The sequence below is a fragment of the Octopus bimaculoides genome, chromosome 19, assembly GCF_046866305.1.
Source record: "Octopus bimaculoides isolate indiv1 chromosome 19, ASM4686630v1, whole genome shotgun sequence".
Lineage (NCBI taxonomy): Eukaryota > Metazoa > Mollusca > Cephalopoda > Octopoda > Octopodidae > Octopus > Octopus bimaculoides.
The window spans coordinates 22,525,687-22,534,174 of record NC_142946.1 but is presented as its reverse complement, the minus strand read 5'-3'; the positions used below and the strand labels follow the sequence as shown (position 1 = coordinate 22,534,174).

General features: G+C 36.7%; 2 long non-coding RNA genes across 3 annotated transcripts; one reads left to right on the top strand and one right to left on the bottom strand.

Annotated features, from left to right (window-relative positions):
- Nucleotides 1-233: 233 nt before the first annotated feature.
- Nucleotides 234-1,680, bottom strand: LOC128250076 (uncharacterized). Its single transcript, XR_008266194.2, has 2 exons — nucleotides 789-1,680; nucleotides 234-307 (listed from the first exon to the last, which is right to left on the bottom strand). It is a non-coding gene; the product is annotated as an uncharacterized LOC128250076 (long non-coding RNA).
- Nucleotides 1,681-1,767: 87 nt separating this feature from the next.
- Nucleotides 1,768-8,141, top strand: LOC128250075 (uncharacterized). 2 transcript variants are annotated; one of them, XR_016245191.1, is made up of 3 exons: nucleotides 1,768-1,942; nucleotides 5,728-5,921; nucleotides 7,430-8,141. It is a non-coding gene; the product is annotated as an uncharacterized LOC128250075 (long non-coding RNA). The 2 variants fall into 2 exon arrangements; XR_008266192.2 differs by lacking the exon at nucleotides 7,430-8,141 and having other exon boundaries at nucleotides 5,728-5,985.
- Nucleotides 8,142-8,488: the final 347 nt, after the last annotated feature.

Below are 8,488 nucleotides of genomic sequence, written 5' to 3'. Positions count from 1 at the left end.
TGCAGAAACTTACAAAAAATACAGCCTAGATTAGTCAACAGATCCACTCCTGTTTTATTGCAAAACAAAGCCAGACCACACATCGCAAAAATGACATTGGCGAAACTACAGGAGTTGGAGTTGGAAGTTCTCCCTCATCCACGACACTCACCTGATCTTGCCCCACTGACGACTTCTTCTTCCAGAATTTGGATAACTTTTTCATAGGAAAAAAATTAATTCCGACGATGCTGTAAAATAGGCTTTCCAAGATTTTATTGACTCTAGATTATCAGGCTTTTACAGTTCCAGGCTGGACAAGCTACCACTGAAATGGAAAAAGTGTATTGACAATATGGGTGCATACTTTGATGAATAGAACTATTCTTTGTATTTATTAGCAAACTTGTTTTTCTTTTCTACAAATTTTATACTTGACGACCTAATGTATAGAAAACGTTGTCTGTATGTGTCCTCTATGCAAGGCCGAACCTCTGGATCAATCTGTAACCATACTTGGGGTAAATGAGTAATTTGATCTGGGAAATAATAATACGCTTTTGATTTATTTTTTATCAAAAATAAATAATATTGCTTTATATATATAACAAGAGCACTCAGAGAGCGCAAACCTCCGCCAAGGCCTCTCAACGATTAGCCGGGGATGATTTTTAAAATGATAATATCTGAAACAAATTCGACTGCTCTCACAAACGAGAATACTAAAAATGAACCCGATCGCTCTCAAAAATTAAGTTAAAAAACCCCCCCAAAAAACGGAAAAATAATCCAGAATCCTTGTCCGGTACCTGATCGATCCCAATGGTAGTCATGGAATGTAAAGGTAGGTGTACCGGCCGTGTTTGTAATACTGTGTGTGTCGTCTGCAGTGGGAACAGGGACAGTTTTCTCTATAAAGACCTTTTTTAGTCTGTCCACTGATATACTGTCATTACGACCATTAAGGTCTATAGTGAAAAATTTATCCATGCGTGAAAGAAAACGGAAAGACCTGCATACGGTACTGTTAACGGAGGTTTAGCAACATCGTTGCGCACAGAAACATGAGTCCAAGAAGTAAAGCTGCCTTCAAGGCAGAGTTAGAAATGCAATTGTGAAGTAGTTGAGAGGTTTTAAACAAGAGCGATATATTCAAAATTGGTAAAACTAAAAATTGCCGAGGATAAATTAAATTTATCATTGTCACAGAATGGTTTTCCTATCGTTTGTTATATTTCTACTAAAATAGAGACGCGAGTAAAATTAGTAATAAAGAAACGAAAGCAAAACTTTAGAAACAGCAACGCCACCATAGCTTACGTGGAAACCATGAGCGTGCTTTCAAGGGAGATAATCAGAGTAAGACTTGAAAGAAAGTAAGATCGGAATACTTCATGTAAAGTAAAGTAAATATAACAAAAAAAATCTAGAATCCTTGTCCGGTACCAGATAGACTCCAAAATCAAATCAGCTCATGCCAGTCATGAGGCCAAATATCCCAGAAAGTTTCATCCGAATCTATCCAGCGGTTCTTGAGATATCTAGTCCACGGACAAACCAACAAACAAACAAACAAACAAACGAACACAACTAAGAAGAATATCTTCCGCCTTCGCTAAGGCGGAGGTAATAAAGATTCCCTTCTTCAAACCGTTTTGTCAATGTCAACTTCTTGTGTCCGGCGTTCTGACGTAGTAACTAAGTAACCAGCTATTTACACACACACGTATGTGTACGTCATTACAGTTGTGACGACTTCTGATAAAAAAGAATTTCTAAAAGTACTTTTATTTTTTTTTATATTCTTCTCCAGCTTTCTATTTGTGTATCTGTGCGTACAGGTTCATTTCTGTAAAAAAAATTTCCAATGTCAACAGGTCTGCTTCATATATAAGATATATATTTATGTGTGTGTAAATACATTCTGCACGGAGATAGACGCCTCTTTTTGATATGTCAACAGGTCTGTTAAGATATATATTAATGTGAATGTGTGTGTGAAAATACATTCAATACGGAGATAGACGCCTTCTTTTTCAAATGTCAATAGGTCTGTTTCATATATATGATATATATTATTGTGTGTGTGTGTGTGTGTGTGAATATCCCACACACACACATACACATATACACACACACACTATCTCCATACGGAGATAGTGGCCTTTTTCCATATGCCAACAGGTCTGTTTTATATATATATATATATATATATATATATATATATATATATATATATATAAGACATATATCTGTGTGTCCTCTATGGGCGGCCAAACAGTTGAATCACTCTATACCATAATCTTCTCTACCTTTCCATTTGTGTATCCGTAGGTAAAGGTTCATTTCCGGATAAAATTTCAATTTTCGACAGGTCTGTTTTCTTTCATTCAATTTATCAATTGTCAACAGATCTGTTTCATATACATAAGATATATAGTTGTGTGAGTGTGTATGTGAGAAAAGAAATTCATACGGAGAAAGACGCCATTTTCTCAATTAATTGAATGAGGTACTGTTTATTGTACATTGATTTTCCACTACATATTTCGGATATTTTTGGAACAAGTCGCCTTACCAACACTTGATATTTCACATTTAAATCCGATGTAATTATTTATGGCACAACTCGACTTATTAACACTGGATATTTCTATTTAAAATCCAGTATGAGTAATTATACTTGTATATTGATAACTACCATTACATTGTAGTTGTGACTAACATTCAAAGTTGTTGGGATGCACCGTGTAGACCCTTTCCAATGTTGAATCTCTCTTGATTCCTGGATGTCCTTCAACAGTCTGACCAATGGTACATCTCTTTCATTGTTTAGTTCTCTGTTGCCATGTGTAATATTGAGGGACTTCTTGGTACAAAAGAGTCGAAGCAAATGGCTCTGTGCAACAAAGCTCAAAGAAAGCAGCCAATGTAGTTGAACCTGGAGCTTCAAGTTGCCGCTCGAGACGTTTTGGATTGTTTGGATTAAAGTATACTCGCTGGTCATTATCTAGATGTACAGTTAGATGGATAACAGTTGGATGCCGTTCATGCAGTGGAAAGTTATGCCTCATTGCTGCTGCTGATGCTCTGCAATACCCACTAATCTGCTGGCAAGGGCAAGACGGATATCATTTTAACATTTCACAAGTAGATCCTACCACAAAACAGCCTGCTAACAGGAAGGTTTCAGCCAATGACTACTACGCCTGCACGCTGATGATCCGCCCTGCTAATCCAAGCCATCTTCTGCAGTACCGTGACCTCTTCCATCAATTCCTGATTGATGTGTATGCAAAGGTTGACAGCGAGCGCCTTCTTTTCATTCGCCAACATCAGGAAAAGCTACATGCGGCGTCATATGTCCACCTGTACGATGCCATTGTAGCAGATTGTGATGTCAGCAACATGGGACAGTTGGTCATTCTGCCATCTACATTCACAGGAAGCCCTCGGTATATGCACGAGAGAACGCAGGATGCAATGACATATGGACGGCCTGATCTTTTCGTGACTTTCACTTGCAACCCTCTGTGGGATGAAATCAAGGCCCTGCTTCTACTAGGACAACGTTCTCACCCGGGAATTTCTGCTAGTCTAAAAATAAAATTAGTTTTAAAAATGCAGCATATATGATAATCCTGTAGCTACTAAGATCCAAACGGAACTGGATTAGCGGAGTTATACTATACTATATTGTACTATACTATACTATACATTCGGACGTACACACACACACACACACACACACACACACACACACACACACACACACACACACACACACACACACACACACACATCATACTAATGTATGTCGAACGAATGAGAGAGACGTGTTCAATACATGTAGTAGAGGATATCACTTTTATTGAAACTGGAAGTTTGTCTTGCGACTCGAGTTTCATGCCACTGTGATAATCAAGTGAGAACTGCTTATATAAATATGTGTGTGTATGTGTGTATATATGCATGTATGTATGCATGTATGTATGTATGTATGTATGTATGTATTTATGCAAGCTTGTATGCAATAAGAAAAATACCTATATATAAACATATACTATATAAGTAGATGGTATGCTATTTATAATGAGTACATTGGAAGGCGTAGAGAAAATACAGGTGGACCTAGAGAACAACTCAGTTCTAAAATTCAACATTCAAACAATATTAATACTATTCCATTTCTTGATATAAACATTTAGAGTAAAAATAATAGATACTTTATGCAAGCATATACTAAAGATACAAAGGAATACATATACTTACAGGGTGAAAACGAATACCCATATAACAATAAGATATCGGTAGTAAAAATCAGTATTTTTGACTCTCTTCCACAAATGAAACAGTAAATAAAAGAAAGCCTCAAAATAAAACGTACATTAACAACGGATGTCCAAATGATTCGACTAAGCTGCTATAGGCAATCTACTTTCCTATGCCACTCATCCATGGGATTCGCTTTCAGAAATTTGATGCCACCAATGCTGTTAATACAGTTCTATATTTAAGAGATGAGGAATTATGTACATTATGTACATTTGACGGATATTTGTCCTCGTCTTGTTTGTTGTAACACAATGTTTCGGGTAAAATAAAATACAGGAGGACCACTTAATCATGATTTTATTCAAACTATTCCCCTCTCAGATTCTCACATTTATTACAGCAGTCCTTCAAGTTTTCTAAGCCTTGTAAAATAACTCGGAAGTTTGGGCCTCCAGCCGGGCCTTTCGCGATGCCCTTAAAGGGAGGAACTTTTCAGCACCCCCTCGTTTCATCATCATCATCATCATCATCATCATTATCATCATCCTGGACGTTACTGTATTGATTCCTAGGACTCATAGGGACAGTTGTCTGTTTTTTTTATGGCGTATAAGTGACCGAAATCACATTCCCCTCGAATGAAACCCAGTCCGCCGCAGAGTTTCTTATTTATAGCAGAGTGGACTGGAGTAACATGAAATGAAATGTTCTGTTCATGAATACAACACACTGCTCGGTCCGTGAATTGAATCCACGATCTTGTGAGCAACACCCTAACCACTAGGCCACGCGTCTTCACAGAGAAACACATCGCAAAGTTTTTTTTTCTTCCGACACTCTGGAGAATACTGCCCGCTCACCGCCTAGATTTTCATCAGAATAATAGATGCAATTTATGAACAATCACAATAGATACTTCTGTCTCCAAGCGTAAGAAGGCATACAATGGTATGATTCAAAATAAACAGTGGAGCTTGTAACAAAGAAATGCTTCATTATATCCGTTCTTGATAATAATAAAAAATATCAGAACCACTGCTAAGAACTACCAAGTACTCGGCTAATGTCCGCTGGATGGACAGTATCTGATCAACTAAGACAGCTTGTGGCGAGACAGGTGATTCTTCATATATTGCATTGTTCTATAAATTCGCTGTTTTTTTTGTTTTTTTTTTTTGTTTTCTTCTTCTACTTGGCAATTCATCATCATGAGTCTGAAAAGAGGAAAAGTTAATTCAAATTTCAAAAACGATAAACAAAAGTGTTGAAGGAAGAACAGAGCTACAAAATATCATAAAACACTATGATGGAAATGTTTTTCTTGTTAATTCAAATAATAGGAGAAAGGTTGAAAACAAATGGGAGAAAGAAGAAACAGAAAAACAAATTTATCTGACAAAGCAATATTTATTTATTTTTAATTTGGATTCGTATTCTATTCATTAACTTCATTTGGTATTGCCTCTATTTCAGATGAAATTTGAATTTGAAAAAAGAAGTGTTTAAGTTTGGAACGCTTTCGTTGTGAAAAATATCCGAATTCCCACAAAAGACGAGACGGTGATGTTTGGAAAATGGCTAAGTACAAAAAAGTAGGGGAAAAGGGATAGTTAAGGTTTGATACGGTTTCAAATTTTGAAAAAGGCCTCGGATTTCTATAAAAAAAGGTAACGGCTGGAACGCTTTCGTTCTAACATCTAATAAATAAATTCTGATTCACTGCTGACCAGACCGTTGATATTTACGTATTTTTTTATAGCTAAGATACAAACAATTGAGTGTCTATACGATTTGCTTTTGCGATCTCATAACGAATTTATCATTAGGTCCCAGCAATTTCGTTATAACGGAATTACACTTGTATATGTATTGGGTTGGCAAAATAAGTCTGCTCGGTCCCATAAATGTGAAAATAAGACATAAGTCTTAAACGCAAAGCGAATTATTCCATCAATGATATAGTTACTGTTATGTCTCAGTATGTCCTGCCATCTTATGGGCACATTCATTATTCCCTGCATAAAGAATTTCCTGTCTTTACTGGCGAAAATCTCTTCCAAGTGAATTTTCACATCCTCTTCAGAGTTGAAGGTTTATCCATTCAATGAATTTTGAAGAGACCGAAACAGGTGGAAATCTGAAGGCGTAAGGTGGGGGCGAATATGGAGAGTGCGGCAAAACTTCCCAGTCAAGCCCAAGTAAACCCTACTGCGTCTGCAAAGCAGTATGCAGTCTGGTCGTCTCGTGATGAAAGACAACGCCCTTACAACCAGTAAGTGCTGGAAGCTTCTGGTGGGTCGTTGCATTTAATTTGTCCAGCTGGCCACTGTTCACATCCGAATTGATGGTCTTAAAAGACATCCTTCCAATCACACCAAATTGAAAGCATAATCTTCTTCCGGTGAAGTTCTGCTATGGAGGTTGTTTGCGGTGGTTCGCCACGCTTCCCTTATAATCATTTGCGCTTCACATTGTTACAGCTGATCTATTTTTCGTCCATTGTCACCATTCTCTTCAAAAAAAGGATCGTTTTCTTCATGTTTCTGCAACGAATCGCTGATGGAAAACCATTGGGCGAGGTTAGCGTCATTGAATTCAGATGGGACTCAAATATCGAATCTCCATTTCCTTTCTTTCAATATATAATATATGTATGTATGTATGTATGTATGTATGTATGTATGTATGTATGTATGTATGTATGTATGTATGTATAAACACTAGCTGTATCAATTGTTCCTTCATACGTTTTAACCATTGTAATTGTTTAGATGTGGGTAATCTTTGTATTAAAGATTGAGGGTCTTACGTGTTCATCTGTGTACACACACACACACACACACACACACACACACACACACACACACACTTGTATATGGAATAGAATGGTGTGCATTTGCATTTACAAACGGAAGAAAGTACTCAATACACAAAACAATGTAATCTATTTTATTAAAATATCAAAATTCATCTCGTTTACCCGTTTAGACAATCAGAGCTACGATTCAACACATTTCTCATTCTTGTGTGTGCGTGTGTTTACGCGTGCGCTGTATGTTACGTCGCAAAATACAGATTTTTTGGCTTAACTTATAAAATGTTTCTGTCATTATATTTTCTTCATTTACGTCCATTCTTCTAATGTACGTTACGCTTTATTGCTCAATATAAACAGAAGGGCGAAAAACAAGATTGCCAGTCAATTCAGCCGACCAAACACACACGCATATGCACCCATGTGTATATTTGGAGCGGAAATTATAAGAAGAGAAATTCAATTCTCAGAGGATCGAAACAAAGATCTGTATTTGATCCCAAATTCCTTTCATTTCCTTTAAGAGGTTAATACCTTTAAAATTAAAGGAGCCGATCACTCATCGATTGATACTCCTTATTAGAAATGTCCAATTGACTGACTTTATTAAACTTTTACCGGAGAAGCTTTTATATTTTTATTTTTATTCCAGTTTGCTGAGGCTTTTTTTTACACACTTCTTCATCTCATAAATTTTCTTTCGGGGGCTTTCTTTTGTCAACTTTTTCACTAAAACTACTATTCATGTTTTAGTAAACTTGCATGTCAGAGACACAGAAATTTTATACTATTTTATCATTTTTATTCTTACTTAGCAATCAAATACAGTGCCAGCGAAGCAAGCTGTAGGTGCTTTTATGGATTTTCACAAACTAAAATAAAATAATAATAATAATAATAAAAACACCCCTCCTTCTCTCCCGCTTCAATGACAGCAATTAGATGAGGTCGGAACTGCCTGATTACCCTTGAGGTTATTATGATCGTCGGAGGATAGATTCAAGGTTAAATGTGGGATGGTTTGGGCAACACTAGTTAGCTTATATTACAATAATCATTCTATTATCTTAGCCTAGCTGATCTCTAGAACCGGTCTCAACCGACGGAAACCGACAGAGAGCAACGGACAAATAAAAAGAAGAAAGGGGTGTTTACTCGAAAATTCGCAGGTCGACAGCTGTGATAAACTGTCTAATACCCACCCTATCTACCCACCTACCCATTTTATTATATAGTTACTCATCTAGCTATCTACCTCCCTATTTACCCATCTACCCACTAACCTACAAAGCTACCACTCTGCTTTCGAATCTATCTGTTTATCAATCTATCTATCAAATAATTTCGTTATCTTTCTCTTCATTTTGTCATTTCTACATGAGCTGTATGATAGTTCTTTATCAGAGCTGTATACCAATG